Consider the following 19673-nt stretch of genomic DNA (forward strand, 5'->3'; position numbering starts at 1 on the left):
GGGTCTACGGAAGCCTAGCCAAGAAGGTTCCCTGGCTTACGTCACCCAAGAAAGTTATTTTCGTGTGCCACTGTATTTCCTATTTCCCATCCACTCATCAAGATTTTTCTTGAAGAGTGCTAATGAAGAACTTTGCTTGACATAGATGGGTAGCCTGTTCCAGAGTATGGGAAGTCTCTGGTACAGGAATCTACCCCTCCAGCATGTCCTGTTTATTGTGGTGACAAGGTTTACGTCCCTAGAGCATGTAGCTTGGAGGGATTTCTTTAGGTGTAGCATGTCCAACAGCTCTGGGTTTGACATAGCTTCATATGTTAGGCAGAGATTACCTGGGAGTAGGCGATATGCTATGGAGTAAAGCTGGAGTTTTTTGAGATGGTCAGTATAGGGCATCTGTTTGAGGCCAGTAATCTTCTTTGTGAGGTCCTTCTGTGGCCTTTCCAGCTGCTGCAGATGTCTTGTGAGGTACATTCCAAAAGGGGCATTGTACAGTATAATGGGTCTAATGAGTGTCAAGTAGAGGGGAACAATGACCTCTTTTTTCCTGGATGAGAAACCTTTTATGATGAAGTGTGCCATGTAGAAGGACTTCCTGACTACTGTGGTGATGTGACTATCAAAGGACAGATTACTGTCCACCTGTGTCCCAAGGTCTCTTATCACACATTCGGTGTGAAGTAGACTGCTGTCTATGTAGTAGTTCATGGGTACAGAGTTTTTACCAAAGGGGATGACAGTGCACTTTTTGACATTGAGCTTGAAGCCATGGCTCTGACACCAGGCATCTGTCTCAGCGAGGCCCTTCTGTAGGATTTCCACATCGTTTGGGGACTCGACTATGGCTCCAAGTTTGCAGTCATCTGAGAACTTCGTTAGCCAGATGCCTTCTGTGTTAGCCTGTACTTCAGAGAAGTAGATACCAAACAAGAGAGGTCCCAGGACTAAACCCTGTGGTACTCCACTTGTCACTGATTTGAAGTCAGATTTGGAGTGTGCACCTTTTACAGTGTGGGTTCTGTCAGTGAGCCAGTTGGCAACCCATCTTGTGATGTAGGGATGTATACCTAGTTTAGTGAGTTTAGCTATAATTCCATAATGGGGGATGGTGTTGAAAGCCTTGGCGATGTCAAGATAGGCTGTCTGAACCACCTTACCCTCATCTGCAGCTTTGGTGACTGCCTCAAAGAAGTCGATCAGGTTCAGGAGGCATGATCTGCCTTTCACAGATCTGAACTGAGTAGGATCCAGAGTTTGGAGGTTACCAATGTCTTTGTTTATGAGTTCCATGATGATACGTTCCATGGCCTTGCAGACCAGGCTCGTCAGGCTAATAGGGCGATAGTTCCCGGGATCAGTGGTGGCTCCCCTTGGTGGAGTGTGATAACTGTTGCTGTACACCATTCAGTGGCCACGAAGCCTGATGTGATGCTATGACTGAACATGGTGCTTAGGTCGGGAGCCAGATCGTTTTGAAGTTCATGTAAAATGCAGCCTGGGATGTTGTCCAGTCCTATGGATGCTGTGTTTTTGGCTTTACAGAGTGCAGCTTTTCCCTACGTAGTTGTGATTACAGGGACTCTGCATTCTTCCTGTACAGATATGGGCCCTTTAGGGGTTGGGGGGTAAAGGTAGCACTGAGCCTATCTGCCAGGACGTTAGCAATATCAGTTGGTTCTGTAATTTCCGTGCAGTTGTACTGTAACTCAGAGCAGATCTGGGTGTTGCCATTGAGATTCTTGACATAGCTATAGAATGCTTTGTGGTCATCCTTTGACTCAGTGACGATTTTGTTTTCATAGCTTGCTTTGGAGGATCTTATAAGGGATCTCAGCTTCTTACTGAGGCTGACCAGGGAGCTCCTCCACTCATGGGATTTTACTCTCTTTTGCAACAATTTCTTCCTCCTGTTGTACAGTTTGTTTATGGGAGGGGACCACCACATTGGCTTTCTTTTTTTTGAAGGATAGCATCTTGGTTCTGTTTAGGATAGCATGATCCATGCACTCGTGTAAGTGCTTATAGAGTGCATTTGTGTAGGATTCAGCAGTTGTAACTGTATTGCCCATCTGCATGGGTGTCATGAAGTTCACCACTTCTGTCTTAAGAAGCATGAAGTTGGCTTTGGAGAAATTTTTTTACCATGGTTTCCTTAATGGGGGGGTGTGGGGCGGGATGTGGATATCAAGGGTGATTAGCTTATGGTTGGATCGACCTACAAGGAGTTGACTTTAGGTGTGGAACATTGGTCACTCATGTTGGTAATGACTAGGTCTAGGATATTGTTGCCCCTGGTGGGGGTGTGGATAAGTTGAGCCAGGGCATTGGAGTTTATGAATTCCAGAAAGCATTGTGTGAAGGGGTTGGTACATGAGTAGTTTTCCCAGTTAATGGTGGGGTAGTTGAAATTGCCCATTATTGGGGTGTTTGGTTGAACCCTAATATTTTCCAGTACATCAAGAAAAGAGGAGTGGGAATCCTGAGGCATGGTAGGGGATCTGTAGCAAGCTACAATTTGGATTGCTGTTTTGCCCAGAGTTAGTTGCACTTGGATAACCTTGGATATATTATACTGAGCGACTAGCCTGGAGGTGTAGATATCCTTAATGAATATATACGCACCTCTGCTTTTGGTGTACCAGTCCAGGTTACATGGCCGAAAAGTGTGGTATGAGTTATAACCTGGTAGTGCAGGGGTGCTCTCTAGAGCCTTGAACCAGGTCTCAGTCACTGCACAGATATCAATGTTCTCCATTTTAAGGAGTGCCTCGAGTGAGTGCATTTTGAGATTTAGACTTCTAGTGTTGAGTAGCATTACCCTCAGTTTTTGCTTGCCTGTTCCTGTTACGGTGGAGAATTTGTCATTTGAACCTTGCCTAAAAAAGGCACTATAGGGGCAGCAAGAGCCTTAGCCAGTATCCGGAATCCCAAGGGCGACAGGTGCAGGCCATCTCTGGTAAAGCATCGTGGTCTGTAGACCATGTCATCCCAAGCAGACAGATACTGGATCCCCTTAGAATGACACCAGAAGATTAGCCAATTGTTGAAGTCAATCATTTTTTCCTTGTACTGCGGTATCATTCTGGGTGATGGCAGAATGCTACTCAGGGCTAGGGTCATACCTGCTTGGGCTACAAGATCGGAGAACTCTTCCATGTCTCTTTTCATGTAGTCCAGGGAGGTACATCTCAGGTCATTCACACCAACATGGACAATGACAGAGTAATATTTGTACTTGTTGTGGAGTGACCTGAATGCATGGGTTATGTGGCGGATCCTGGCACCTGACAGGCAGCTGACAGTAATCTTCTCCTTGTTTAGCCTGGTAAGTGGGACATCAGTGTGCCTGACTATAGAGTCACCTATGACTAGTGTGTTGGATATATTGTTTTGCCTTATGTGTCATTTGGGTTGTGTCGAGGGGTGGAAGTTGTTTGTGTTTCTGCTTTAGAGGTCTCTGTTGCTTGGGCAGATTATTATTGAGATCCTCCGTGAATATTTTTGTGTTTCTATGTGTGGATATTGGTGGTGTAGATTTAGTGAGACTATGTGTTAAGTGTGGTGTGGTGCAAGTGTTTACCTTCTCCTCTTGAATGTCAAGTTCAGCCTTGATTGGAGAGAGATTTACCTCCAGTTTGGCTAGATAAGTGCATCTCTCACAAGTTGTAGTGTTGGGTGGTAGGAGGAGAGGGTTGCCTGTGTACATGAGGCAATTTCTACATTGCCCCAAGATGCCCAGATTCATCAGATAGACAGGAGAGAACACTGGGAGCTGACCCTTGGACATGCCTAAATAAAAACTATTTTCCTCTAGATAAGTGAAGAAAGTGTGTACAAGAGCTGTTTTTCCTCCAAGCAAGCAAGGAGTATAAGTGCAAAACCTGTTTTCCTCTAGGTAATGAGGAATGTTGAGTGCTACAGTAATTAGTAGCTTATTTAGTGCTTACAACAAGTTCTGAACAAGTGCCGAGCATGGATAAGCAAATTCAAGTGCTAAAACTAAGAATCTGTATCTGTGCTAGACTAGTTGCAGGAAAGAAACAAGTGCAAATGTGGGCTTTCAAATCAGACAGTTGAGAGAGATGGAAAATATTGCCCAGATGGATAATAACTATAATTTCTGGGCCAGAACCACTCCTTATGTGATAGACAGGTTGCCTAGTGCTTACCACTTCCACTGACAAGCTAGAAGGCTTACCTCCAACACAGAAAGGCTTGGCGGGGGGGCTCAGAAGCTTACATACAGTCCTGGATACAGCAACTCTGTATCTGGACTACATTAGTTACAGGACAGGTAGGTGCCTGCTTACAGGTTTTTTTTTGTTTTGTTTTTACAGAAATGTAGCTAAAACAGCAGTAAAAACAATTCAAATGCAGTGCAAGCTACCACGCTTGAGTATGTAGAAATATTAGACCAAACACAGTTTAAAAAATGCAATTAAATTAAAAATGACTAAAAACAAGGCCAGAAGGAGTGTATTAGGTAGAATGTGGTAAAGAGATGGGACTGGGGGGAGTATCTCAGACCAAATCTACAGTGGGGCGGGCAACTGCAAAAGCCACCAAATTTAAACAACCAGAAATAGACAGGGTGGGTGGGACAAAACACTTTCAGCAGAGATCTGAAAAACTATACAGTGAATCAAAAATAACAGTGCACAACTCTGAATAAAATTAGTCCAGCAACAATTTACAGTACACAGTTCTGAAGAACCAAACAAATATGCCTAGCTCTGTATATTTCCAGATAGTTTGAAAAGAGCTCTGTTAGACACAGGTTCCAGCAATGATACGTAGGCTGTTAACTAACAGGGTCTATTAGTATGCAAGTAATCCTTCAGATAGTCAGATGACACAAGCTGTAAAAACCAGTTATACCAACTTAAGACACAGCAGAAAATAGGGGGAGTTGGAATAAAACACTTTCAGCAGAGATCTGAAAAACTATACAGTGAATCAAAAATAACAGTGCACAACTCTGAATAAAATTAGTCCAGCAACAATTTATAGTACACAATTCTGAAGAACCAAAAAAATACTTAGCTCTGTATATTTCCAGATAGTTTGAAAAGAGCTCTGTTAGACACAGGTTCCAGCAATTATATGCAGGCTGTAAACTAACAGGGTCTATTATTATGCAGGTAATCCTTCAGATAGTCAGATGACACAAGCTGTAAAACCAGTTATACAAACTTAAGACATAGCAGAAAATAGGGGGAGGTGGGACAAAACACTTTCAGCAGAGATCTGAAAAACTATACAGTGAATCAAAAATAACAGTGCACAACTCTGAATAAAATTAGTCCAGCAACAATTTACAGTACACAATTCTGAAGAACCAAAAAAATATACTTAGTGCTGTACATTTCCAGGTAGTTTGAAAAGAGCTCTGTTAGACATAGGTTCCAGCAATGATATGCAGGCTGTTAACTAACAGGGTCTATTATTATGCAAGTAATCCTTCAAATAGTCAGATGACACAAGCTGTAAAAAAACAGTTATACCAACTTAAGACACAGCAGAAAACAGGGGAGGTGGGACAAAACACTTTCAGCAGAGATCTGAAAAACTATACAGTGAATCAAAAATAACAGTGCACAACTCTGAATAAAATTAGTCCAGCAACAATTTACAGTACACAATTCTGAAGAACCAAAAAAATATACTTAGCTCTGTATATTTCCAGATAGTCTGAAAAGAGCTCTGTTAGACACAGGTTCCAGCAATGATATGCAGGCTGTTAACTAACAGGGTCTTATATTGCTGTTTCATTGCTACATCCTCACATATGCTCATTTTCAATGCAAGGTGCTTGAAATGAAACACCTAGTTGACAACCTGTCTTTCTAGCAAGTAAGAGACAACTACTAATGCATTTAGCATGGAAACACAGTAGCCCATATACATTAATTTAGGTAATGAGAGACTGTAGGTTCAGTATTTCATGATGTTGTGGCAGGAGTTTTTAGCTCTTAGGAAAATTATCAGGGGAGCCATCTTTATTTAAAAAATGGTATTGTATATTTTAAGAGGGCTATATACAACAAATGCCCTAAACTGCTACAGTCTATATTAATGCAAAGCTACTCAACATTGTCTTATTCGGTACGTTTCTGCTCAACCCCCCCCCCCTGCCGGTACTGAGTGTGGTGACTCTATGTAGTCATTACTGAAGTTAAAGAAATAAGAAAAGTTCTGGAAATCCCCATGTACATTGTCAATAGCTAGCTTCTACCATGGCAGGGCTAACCACCTGACAGTGTGAATATTGGCTGTAGATGATTGTCACTTTTGACACCCTGAAACCATGTGCAAAAAATGGGAAAAGGGGGGGGCAATAAATGATGGATGGACAGATAGATATACAACTCCAAAGGTTTGTTACTTAGACTTGCTTCAGAATATCATCAATCCACTGGTGTTAGGGTGGCCTAATGGTTAAGGTGTTTGCCTTACAAACACAATGTGCAGGGTTTGAGTCTCACAAGGGATAATTGGCTAGGCTTACAATGGCTCACAAGAGCAGTTAGCTTAGTAGTAACCTATGAACTCAAGAATGATTCTGATAACTAAGAAGGCTGCAGTGCATCTTTTATTTTACTCTATTATTTAAGGGAGATTGAGACAGATCAAGGGTGTTACCAGACATACTCTTTGTTCTTTACAGAGTACATTTTTTCTTTGAATCACTAAGAAAAAATGCAGTTTTATCAAGCTATATTATGTATACAAATGCTTAAAGTAATGCCTCTAACAGGTACATAAATTGATTATGGAGCAGCTTGCTAATCTGAAAACAATATATTTTGCAGTTATGGAGGGAACCACTGAAAATTATTTGCATACTAACTGCGATGGAGCAACATTTTGAAAAATGTTTCCAGTTTTTAAATGCCAGGTGCCTTGGAGGAGCAGAAAAAGAGTTTGTGAGTACAAAATGGAATTTTCTGGCTACACCTTTGAGACAGATTTCCTTTCTGGATAATTAGCAGTAGAAAATCAGCACCATAAAATGAGGAAGACTGCACATCCAAGGAACTGTTTCATCTCAAAGAGAACTTCTTTCTGTTGTCAGCAATGGATAACTGCAGATGAGTGTGAAAAATATGAGGATGACAAGGAGGAAAAATATTGGAAGTGATTGTGAGGAACGATGTGGAAAGGCTAGTCTCCATCCAGAAGTCCTACAGTATACCAGAATGCAGCAGCAGCCCTGTTTTCCCCATTTTCTGAATACGTAGAGGGTGTTGTGTCAATTGTTGGCACCTCACTTGATTCAGTGTCACTGTCCTACTGTCTTCACCAGTCATGCTCAACTGTTTCAAGTCTTCTCTCAGGCAATCCATTCATCTCTTTGTTGGGTGCCCTCATTTCTTCTTGCCTTCTTCCTGTCTCTCTCAAATTTTCCTCATCAAATCATCTTCTACTTTCCTGCACATGTGCCCAAACTACCATAATCTGCTCTATTGGACTTTCTCTGCAATTGCAGCTATTTTGACTTCCACTTTAATGTTGTCATTTCTTTATTTGTCCCACAGTGTGCATCTGACCACCTATCATGGCACTTCATCTTTATTACTTCTAGCTTTCTCAAATTTTCTGCCATCACTGCTCAGGTTTCACTACCATACAGATGTACTCATCACACCACTGTTTTTTACACCTTAATTTTCAACTTCTTTTTTGCATTTTTCTGCCACACAATACCCCTAAATTTTTGCGCCATGTGGCTATAGTCCACTGATTCTTGCTTTGACCCCCTCATTCAGACTCTTCTTCTTGTTCTCAACCACTCTCCAAAATTACTGAAGTTGTTACCCTGTTCCTCTATTTCCTTTTACTTTCAGTTTTCATCTTCTGATTTTCAGCATTTGTTGCCATGACAGCTGTCTTGTCTGCACTCAGTTTCATCCCACGTGCCTTCAATATGGCATTACATACATTCCCATATCATTTAGTTCCTGTTCAGATTCTGCCTGTATTGGCATATCATCTGCATGCAGCATCTTTATTAATCTGCCCCCCTCGTATAAATTTCGTAGTGTAGTTCATCACTAGTATTAACAGCAGTGGGCTCAGAGCTGAACGCTGATAATCCCCACACTCCCACTGAGCATCCATGCTGTGAGTTTGAACACTGTTCGTACTTGTGTCACTGTGTCCTTGTACACAGCCTGCACTAATTCTAGCAATTTTTCCAGCAATTTGAACTTTCACAGGACTTCCAAAATCAGCTGTCTGCCACAGCTGGAAAACAGACTTCACATGGGATCATAGGAGGTTACAAGGCTAATGGCCCTGGGGCCCTTAAAAGCCTAGCCAGAAGTTTATTCCCAGAAAATAAACCTCAGTCAGCACCTGTCACCCCTGTCAGTGAGGGACACAGGTGGAACTCCTGGGGAAAATTTGTGGTTTCCCATCTACTCATCAAGGTTGTGCTTCAAGAGGGTCAGTGAGGAAGCCTGTTTGACATGTATGGGAAGTCTATTCCAGAGACGAGGCAGCCACTGGGAGACAAACCTGTTTCTCTAGCAGATTTTGTTGATGTTGCATATTATATTTAGGCCTTTCATGTGGGTAATGCGCAAGGAGTTAGACTTACGGATATAGAGCATCTCTAGTAGGGCAGGGACCGATATTGTCCTGTAGGTGAGACACAGATCACCTCTTAGCAATCTGTATATTACTGAGTAGAGTGATAGTGATTTGAGCCTGTTCACATTGGACTGATGTTGGAGGCCATAGATTCTCTTTGTGAGGCATTTCTGTGGCCTTTCCAATTGATGCAGGTGTTTGGAGAGGTACATGCCAAACGGGGCATTGTACTCAATTATTGGCCTAATGAAGGAGGAATACAGAGAGGTAATAACCTCAAAAAATAAAATAAAGACCACTAGCTCAGTATTTGTACACTTTAATGGTAAACTCTGTAACAGCAAAGCTTTCGAGACACAAGCTCTTTTAATGCATAACCACATAGTACACACATTCCATTTTTAAATAGTAAGCCAGCCAATAAACACACAGATAATCAATGTCACAAAAGATAACAATTAGTTAAAAATGCTGACATTAAAACACATTAGTCATTTATATGCAATTATTTAAAAACTCTATACATAAATATTTGAAAACTGTATCACTAACCTTAAATACCAAAATATTTATAACATAAATAGGTGTTATACTATTTGCTGAATTCAACCCAGGGGGTGTGTCTGACCTAAAATAATTGATCCACTTATATTCAGCAGTTTCTGTTGCATTAATAATATCACCCCCCCTCGTATGTTAATATACATATTCTGCAAAATCCTAAACTTAAACCTATATTGTCTTCATTTAACTGATATGTGCTTAAATAATGCGTTAGTTTCTGCATGTCTGCGAATTTCCGTTAGATGTCCTCCTATCCTTTATTTTAGTTTCTTGCTCATCTTCCCTATATAGAAGATGTCACATTCTGTGCAATTAGCAATATATACTATATTTTCTGTATAATGTACCAGAAGCTAAAGAATATGTAAGAATCACCCAAAAGCACCAATGAACTGATGAGAACCCAAGAGTAGTATTTTAGTGTAAAAAACTTTTAATCACTGTTCCTCCGAGGACTTCATCAGAAAAACGCATTACAAATATTGCATCAACTTTAAATATACAAGCCACAAACAGTCAACCAATCACATTTAAGAATTCATTACATCCAGAACACATTTAAAGCCACAAAGAACATAAATTTAGTAAAAATAATATATGAAATAAAAAACGATGAACTGTTAAACTGTTCTTTAAAATAAAAATCTCTAGATCTGCTATTGACGATATATATATTGTGTTTTTATATTTTTGCATATTTATATTTTTATTTTTATCTTTTTTAAAAAACACTTAATGTTAACCATATCATTAAGACCTGGAGGATAGTAAGAGACCAACTTGACCTGCCATTCCACTTCTTTTTGTTCCATCTTGCTTCTAAAACTCCCCCTCTAACATCTTTACTAACTAATTCTACAACAGAAAACATGAACTTGTTCCAATTAGGACATACTAAGGAATGTTTGTACAGTGCATTGTTGGAATTCCTAGTTTTGATGGCGTAAACGTGTTCTAAAATTCGTTTGCCTAAACTACGTGTGGACATACCCACATAAAATGCGGAGCATCCACTACACATAGCCACATAGACTATACCCTCTGTATTACAATCTATTCTAGTGGGGACAGTAAGGTTGTAATCTAAATGCCCTAACATAATATTCATGCCAAAGTGTATCAACTTACATGCCCTACATTCTGCACATTTGTACATCCCCATACGACCATTATCTCCTAGAACAGGTTTTTCATGTTCAACAACAATTTCTATCAACAGCTGAAAGGGGTCTCAATGGGTGCCATAATGGAACCCAGTTACGCAAACTTGGTGTTGGGATGGTGGGAACTGGAGGTTCTTCCAAGAGTTGGATTTGTCAATGACTTGCTTTTTTATTATAAGGGACAATGATGGTTTTTGTCCAATGAAGTTTGTGTCTGACCTTAGCAAGGGCAATAATTTTTTGAACTTCACTATTAGTGGTGTAGGTCTGGAAGTGTTTTTTCTAGATGTGAGTATTAAACTTGACGTTAATCATAAACGTGCATACAATACTATACACAAGAAGAGTACATTCTGCAACAGATATGTTCATTATAAAAGTGGTCACCCTACTTTTATGAAAGCAAATATTACTAAAGGACAATTTATCCGGGCATCTCGTATGACAGTAGAAGATGAGTCATTTTTGTCTGAAGTGGAATTTATTAAGGCTTTGTTTCTAGACAGGGGTTACCCTGTCGAATTATTGAACTGTGTGGCAGAAGAAGTCATTTCTAGGAGGAACTCAGACTTTCCACCAATTCTTACAAAGGGTTTTAGTAAGAAAAAAACATGAATAGTGATAATTCTATCCCACCAAGGTTTTGTTTAAGTATGTGTATAGACAAGTCACAAATATGTAACATAGTTAAAGAAAACTGGAAGATCATTTCAGGACATGAAGATATAAGCAGTGTGGTAGGTGAAAGACCTAGGTTTGTTTATAAGAAGAACTTCAACATTAAAGATATGTTGGAGGTTACCCCACATGTCACTTCCACAGGTAATGGTCGTATGGGGATGTACAAATGTGGAGGTTGTAGGGTGTGTAAGTTTATACACTTGGGCGTGAATATTATGTTGAGGCATTTAGATTACAACCTTACTGTCCCCACTAGAATAGATTGTAATACAGAGGGTATAGTCTATGTGGCTATGTATAGTGGATGTCCCACATTTTATGTGGGTATGTCCACACGTAGTTTGGGCAAACAAATTTTAGAACACGTTTACGCCATCAAAACTAGGAATTCCAACACTGCACTATACAAAAATTCCTTAGTATGTAACAAATTGGAACAAGTTCATGTTTTCTGTTGTAGAATTAGTTAATAAAGATGTTAGAGGGGGGAGTTTTAGGAGCAAGGTGGAACAAAAAAAAGTGGAATGGCAGGTCAAGTTGTCCTCTTACTATCCTCCAGGTCTTAATGATATGGTTAGCATTGTGTTTTTTTAAAAAGTAGGAAGATAAAAAATAAAAATATAAATATATAAAACTATAAAAACACAATATATATTGTCAATAACAGATCTAGAGTTTTTTTTTATTTTAAAGAACAGTTTAACAGTTCATCGTTTTTAATTTCATATATTATTTTTACTAAATTCATGTTCTTTGTGGCTTTAAATGTGTTTTGGATGTAACGAATTCTTAAATGTGATTGGTGGACTGTTTGTGGCTTGTATATTTAAAGTTGATGCAATATTTGTAATGCGTTTTTCTGATGAAGTCCTCGGACAAATAGTGAATAAAAGGTTTTTACACTAAAAGACTACTCTTGGGTTCTCATCAGTTCATTGGTGCTTTTGGGTGATTTGTACATATTCTTTGGTTTTTGGTTGCTTCACCCTGCTGTGTCACTGCTGCTGTTTTCTTGGTTGATGTACCAGAAGCTCTTATTAAAAAATCTTTCCCAGAGATTGGATCAACCCATCTTTTCAAACTACTCCAAACATCCTTCCCACATTAGTAATAAGGTTAATGGTATAGTTTTTAAATATTTATGTATAGAGTTTTTAAATAATTGTGTATAAGTGACTAATGTATTTTAATGTATGCATTTTTAACTAATTGTTATCTTTTGTCACATGTTGATTATCTGTGTGTTTATTGGCTGGCTTACTATTTAAAAATGGAATGTGTGGACCATGTGGTTATACAATGAAAAAGAGCTTGTGTCTCGAAAGCTTTGCTGTTACAGAGTTTACCATTAAAATGTATGAATGTCGAGTTAGTGGTCTTCATTTTATTTTTTGCTTTTTTGTTTCCTGACCTTGAGCTCTTTAGCTATAAGGAGAAAAATTGTGTTGTTATCATTTAGAGGTAATAACCTTTTTTTCTGGATGCAATCCCTTTACTTATGAGTTGAACCAAGTAAAAGGCTTTTCTGACCACTGCCACTGCATGATGGTCAAAAGTGAGATTGTTGTCAACCTGAGTACCTAGGTCTGTCACCATGGGTTGTGTGCTTAGGGGGGTGGTGTTGATGTGGTAATCAATAGGGGCCATGTTTTTGCCAAATGGTATGATAATACATTTTTTTGTGTTTAACTTTGGCACGTCATTTGTTTCTGTGAGAGCTTCTTGCAGGGGAGTCAATGACAGCACCCAACTTACAGTGATATGCAAACTTGGTCAACCACAGGCGTTTTGTCTTTGCCTGGACCTCTGAGAAATAGATACCAAACATTAGGGGTTCCAGGACAGATCCCTGGGGAACACCAACAGTGACAGGTCTGCTGTTAGAGGAGGAGGCATCTATTTTAACCTTGTGGGTCCTATTGGTGAGCCAGTTGACCACCCACCTGATAAGATAGGGATTTACTCCAAGTTGTGTTATCTTTTCGATGATGCCCGAGTGGGAGATTTTTCAAAGGCCTTAACTAAGGTAAACTATATGTACTGACTTTCCCTCATCCAGTGCCTTGGGGACAGTCTCAATGAAGTCAACCAGGATCAACAGGCAAGATCTACTCTTGATGAATCCGAGCTGAGTGAGGTCAAATGCTTGGAGAATGTCTATGTCCTTGTTTATGATATCCATAATAATACATTCCATGGCTTTACAGATTAGACTTGTCAAGCTAATAGGGTGATAGTTTCCAGGGTCAGTAGTGGCACCAACTTTGTGCAAGGGGATGACAATGGTAGTTCTCCACTCTGCTGGAATGAAGCCTGTACTTAGGCTGTGATTGAGTAGGGTGCTTAATGGTGAAGCTAGTTCTTGCTGGAGATGGTGCAGAATACAGCCTGGGACACTATCAGGTCCCATAGAAGCTGCATTCTTTGCCTTAAATAGGGCTTTTAACACTTGATCTCCAGAGATGTGAGATGCAGGACAAGTATTGGGGATGTTGAATGGGTCTTGGGGGGGGGGGGCTAGGGCGGTGAAGTTTTCTGCTAGCAAGTTGGCTAAGTCAACAGGATCAGTGTAAGTGGTACCATTAAGTACTAATTCAGAACAAACCCGGACTTTAAAATGAAGGTTTCTGATGTAAGCGAAGAAGACTTTGTGGTTTCCCTTTGCTTTGGAGGCTAGTTTCAATTCGTAATTGACTTTGGAGGTTTTAACTAGTGATCTAATTTGCTTGTTGAGACTGAGGAGGGAGTTTTTCCAATTTGGAATTTGTTCCTTTTTACCCTTGGACACAGTTTCTTCCTTTTGTTGTAAAGCCTGTTGATAGAGGATGCCCACCAGACAGGTTTGTGTTTCCTTGAGCAGCAGGTTTTAGTTCTTTTGGGTATGGCTGAGTCCATGCAGTTGTACAGATGCTTGTATACTGCATTGGCATACTGTGCAGCATAGTTGTCTGCATCCTCTGAGGGGGCCGGTGATGTGAAGCTACTGATACCCTCCCTTAGGATATTGTAGTCAGCATTTGAAAAGTTTTTTAGCCTGGTTATGGCCGGGGGATTTGGGTGGGATCATAACTTCGAATGAGACAGACCTATGATCTAATCTCACCAGGAAAGAACATACTATGGGAGTGGTGCAATGGTCACCCATGTTGGTGAGAACCAAGTCCAGAGTGTTATCTTCCCTTGTGGGGGATGAGACAAACTGGTGTATTGCATTAGAACTGATGAAGTCAAGGAATCATTGGGTGAGTGCATTAGTGCAGGAATAGTTCACCCAGTCTATGGTGACATAGTGGACGTCAACAAGGATCAGGGTGTTAGGGGGTACCTTGATTGAGTCAAGTAGGTCCAGGTAGGAGGAGTGGGTGTCCTGAGTTATGGAGAGGGATCTATAGCTGGCTGTAACTTGGATGGGTGACTTGCCAACTTTCAGTTGCATCTGCAGTAATTCCATTTCATCATGCTGGCAAACCAGTCTGGTAGTGTGCCTGTCCTTAATGAAGATAGAGACTCTACCACCCTTAGTCTTCCTGACCTCATTTTGGGGTCAGAATGTGTGGAATGAGGTATAGCCTGGTAAGGCAGGGTTGTTCTCTGCAGCCCTGGGTCCAGTTTCCATGACTGCAGAGACATCGGCATCTTCCAGTGTGAGGACAGCCTCCAGTGAGTGCATTTTTAGGTTAAGGCTCCTAACATTAAGCAACATGACCTTCAATTTGCTTTTTGACAGATCTTTTATGTTGGAAGATTTGTCTTTGGGACATTGCCTAAAAAAGGCACAATGGGGGAGGTAAGACCCTTGGCCAGGTTCTGGAATCCCAGGGTTGACAGGTGGAGGCCATCTCTAGCAAAGCATCGAGACCTGTCAACCATGTCATCCCAGCAGACCGATACTGGATCCCTTTGGAAAGACACCAAAAAGTAAGCCAATTGATGAAGTTAATTATTTTTTGTTGGTATTGTGGTATCATTCTTAGTGAAGGTAGGATGCTGCTTAGGGCTAGTGGACATACCTGCCTGGGACACATACTCTGAGATCTCAGTCATGTCTCTCTTCATATAGTCCAGGGAGGTACGTCTCAAGTCATTCGCACCAACATGTACAACGACTGAGTCATAATTGTACCTATTGTGGAGAGACTTAAGTGTATGCATGATGTGGCAGGTTCTGGCACCTGACAAACACCCGACCGTGACCTTCTCCTTGTCAAGCGTGGTGAGGGGGACATCTGTGTATTTCACAACTGAGTTGCCAATGACTATATGTTTGGTTTATTGTTATGCCTTATAGGCTACATTGGTTTATTGTTATGCCTTATGTGAGACACTGGTGTATTGTCTGCTGTGTGTGATGTGTTTGGTGTTGTGTGTAGAATGTTTCTGAGTGTGTTTTGGTGGTCTCTGTTGTTTAGGTAAGTTTTTATTGAGGACCTCTGCATAGGTGGATATGTGTTGTTCTTGTCTATGTGATGTGGGTGGTGTGCTGTCTGTGCTGGCATTCTTCTCTTTGTCAGGAGTACTGGCTATAGCATGAGAGAGCACTGATTCCTGGTTACTAGTGTAGATGCATTTCTCGCAAGTAGAAGGATTATGTGCTAGGAGAAGAGCGCTGTCAGTGAACATGAGGTGGTTGCTACACTTTCTCAGTATGTCCATGTCAACCAGGCTGGCAGGAGAAACTGATGAGAATTGTCCAGACATAGTGTTCTGAACACTTGATGGACTTATGGAGAGAGGGTTTTGATAAGGGATTGTGCACAAGAGTATAGACCGCCAAAACCTTCTTAAATGTAAAATAACTGGCCTGAAATACAAGTGTTAAAACCGAAACTGAGATGCTTAGATTAGCAGATAAATTTAATCAGGCTAGTAACAAGCAGAAATAAATGCAGCAGAATAAGAGCAGTTGAACGTTTAAGAGCCACAGCAAAGCAAAATAAGGTAATAAAGTGGGTAGAACACAGTTACAGTAAGAGCAGCTGAATAAAGTGTAAATTTATTTTTTGTTAAGTGGAGAATGAGGAAACAGAAGAAAATACAATATTAAGAAATTAATGGGGTTGGCCACCCCAAATGCTATCTCTGTACACAGTAGACAGAGCTGATGAGATGGGACAGGGAGGAGTGTCCAAAATCAAAGAAGCAAGGGGGCAGTCATTCCTAAATTATCTCGCTGTACTCAGTTGAGTGAGCAAATGAGATGGGGTTGGGAGGAGTGTCCAAAGACAAATTTACAACAGGGGTGGGCAGTTCCAAAGCCACCAAGTTTAAAAATGCAACAACATTAGGGTGTGAGGGAGGGAAAAACAAAGTGCAGAGAGAGAGACCAATATTCAATCAATATTCAATGAAACAAGTAAATAAATGCAGTGTAGTTTTGTTGTTAACTATCACCGAAACAGTACAAGTGCAAAAAAGTATACTTATATCTGCTTTTTATGTCCAGATGCTTGTTGAATCAGTCCCAACTAGCTAAACAGCTCTGCTACTGAGCACAAACATCATCTTGATATTAGATTCAATTGCTTCTGCATCACCTGCAGCTCCTCGCTGCATAATCTGACCTGCTTTTGAAATATCTTTCTGCAGAGAAACAGTTGTTATTCCTCAGTAGAGCCACAGCAGAGGAACTTACAGCATGTCTTCTGACTTTGTGTGCGGGGAAATGAGAGTGATTGTGACTAAAGCTTGCCTCCTGAAGACGAGGGAGGATTGGAGGGTGCTATTATAGTGTCTTCCACAAAGCATAGCTGACAAATTGGTATTCCATGATGTACACAGACAAACAGAGTAAAATCACTTGACCAAATAACACCTATGTGATCTATTCTGCCTCGGGTTTTGCTGTTTAAAGAGGCAATAAAGTTATGCTTCATCACTGCTTTAGGAAATCTGAGTTGTCAGCGGTGAAGCAACTAACATTTGATGAATTACTTATTTTATAAAACTTATGAACAACATTAGACAGAGGTGATACTAAACCTGTTTAAGATTTCTGGATGAAACATAACATCAGCATTGGCCACAGGTCTTGTTAGGTTTAAAAAACAAAAAGCCACCATTTTGTCTTTTATTCATAAGATGAAAGACTGGCACTGGACACTTTATTGTAAGAAACGTAATGCCACCATTGGTCAGAGGATTTTTTTAATGTCACAAGATGAAACATGACACCAGCAGTGGTCAGAGGATTTGTTACACTTGGAAGATGAAACATGACACCAGAAGTGGTCAGAGGATTTGTTACACTTGGAAGATGAAACATGACACCAGCAGTGGTCAGAGGATTTGTTACAACTGGAAGATGAAACATGACACCAGCAGTGGTCAGAGGATTTGTTACACTTGGAAGATGAAACATGACACCAGCAGTGGTCAGAGGATTTGTTACAACTGGAAGATGAAACATGACACCAGCAGTGGTCAGAGGATTTGCTACACTTGGAAGATGAAAGATGACACCAATACTGCTCAGAGAAGTTGTTAGATTTACTGCATAAAACCTTGATACTAACACTGGTCAAAAGACTTTTTAGGCATTATGAATGAAAGTTGCATGGGCTTTGTTCAGAGACTTACTTGTTTAGACTTACTGTATTAAATGTGATGTTGACACTGGTCAACTGGTCAGAGGACTTTTAGGCTTAATGGATAAAACCTGCAACTGATACTGGTTAAAATGTATTGCTGACTTTCAGAAGTAAGTGTAAGCAACTTTACATTGAAGTTTTATATTTTCTTATTACCATATACATTACCAAACTGCATGGTTTTGATGCAAAAAGTGTGTTATTTTAGCATTTTATTTTGTAATAAGGATGCCCCCCTTGACATTTTTCTCACAGATGAAACATCTTGACATAATATCAAGAAAGACTGAATCCACAGTGCCTCACTATTTAAGTTTATGTCTATTATACTGCATTTCTGGATAACTACATCTGTAGGAGTTTCCTATTTTCTAGAAAGACAAGTTGTCAACAAGACCTTGCAGGAGGAACACCTTCCACTGAAAATTAACACATGATGGTATAGTAGCGAAACCACTATTTAAGTAAGAAGATGTCTTCTAAAAAAGGAATTTTGTTTTGTTTCCCTAGAATGCTTTGCATATATATGTAAATCATTGCCTTTAACCTGCAATGGCATAATATTGTAAGTGTGGTTAAACATAAAAAATGAGCAAATAGTGGAAATAAATAATATAAACAGCACACTGTAATCTTCATTTTTTGCAAAATAAGTTGCTACTTTAACATGAGACGTACAACTGGAAATGGAATTAATTATAAGATAAACATACCTCAGGATATGAATAATGCATTTTAAATATCTTATGTTTACTGGGTGAAACCTCACATATTGTCACCAGTCAGAGGTCTTTCTCGGCTTTCTGGGTGGAATGAGATGCTGATACTAGACAGAAGACTTGTTAGGCTTACTAGACAAAACCTAAGACTGACATTGACCAAAGGACTTCAGGTTTACTGGATGAAAACTTGAAATTGAAAATTAGCATTGACACAAGGCTATTTTAGGCTAATGGAATAAAATATAACACTGACCTTAGCATGATGAGTTATTAGCCTTACTAGATGAAATCTAACATTAACATTAATCAAAGAACTTGTTAGACCTACTGGATAAAATATGGTATTTACACTTGCTGGGCTTACTTGATGAAACATGACTCTATTTTTAATCAGAGGACTTGTTAATACTTGATGGAATATGGAGCTGACACCAGTCAGAGGTGGGAAAACATGTATAGGCTTACTGGATGAAATGTGTGTGAGACAGCAATCCGCTATGGCATTCCATTTGTCCGATTTATTGGATAAAATGTGTATACGTTGTACAGCTTGTGTTTTACTGGGTGAAGAGTGTTACTAGGTATGAACAGAGGAAGTTAAAAACTGACCTTAGAGGCTGATGTATTATCATAACAGAGTAAGGTTAGGAAACATCAGTTTAAGACATAAATAACCAGCATTTATTTAATTTATCGTTTTTGTTAATGTACCTTAATTATCAGTTTGCATAAACTGCAGACTGATTTCTAATAAAGTACATAATGATACATGAGAAATTTCTAAGTCTTCAGGATATAATCTTTCATATTAGACAGGGAAGCTTTGCCTAATTTTATGAGTGTGGTACTGCAGTTCATATCTGATGAAGTATTTAAAATAAATAAAAAAAAACATTATAACACCCTGTGAGTGAAGTACCGTCAATGAAGATGAAGCCCAGGCACCAATTTTGGGGAGCAAAATGTAGGAGATGAGAATCAGAGTAGGACATCTCAGAAGGAATGGTTATGTTTTGTATACCACAACAAGGTTTCATTGAGTTGCTACTCACTCCTAGCAATGGTTTGCGTATTCTTGTACTCATGTCGAGCACTGAGGTGTGGTGAGGTGACATATGAATATATGAGAATGATAAATGATAAAGACACAAGGCATAGTGCTTTTCAGTACTGATATCACAGAAGGTCTGCTTGATAAATGAGTGGTAACAAACTAAAAAAAGCACTTCTCATCATAAACAAAATGTAAATACAACCAACAAAGTCAGACATATCTTTCTCAAAATAGCACAGTCTACTAACCTTCTGAAACTCGTAGGTTCACCTAAGGAACCGACCTCGCCTTCTTCCAGCGCCCATTCCCT

The 19673-nt window shown here is 39.8% G+C and overlaps 1 protein-coding gene across 1 annotated transcript in view; it reads left to right on the forward strand.

Moving 5' to 3' along the window:
- The window catches only part of LOC122814355 (mucin-5AC-like), a 165629-nt gene that overhangs the window by 38978 nt on the left and 106978 nt on the right, over window positions 1–19673 (forward strand). The window lies entirely within an intron of this gene.

This window comes from Protopterus annectens, chromosome 10.part0 (genome assembly GCF_019279795.1).
Source record: "Protopterus annectens isolate FY-2018-M chromosome 10.part0, PAN1.0, whole genome shotgun sequence".
Taxonomy (NCBI): Eukaryota; Metazoa; Chordata; order Ceratodontiformes; family Protopteridae; genus Protopterus; species Protopterus annectens.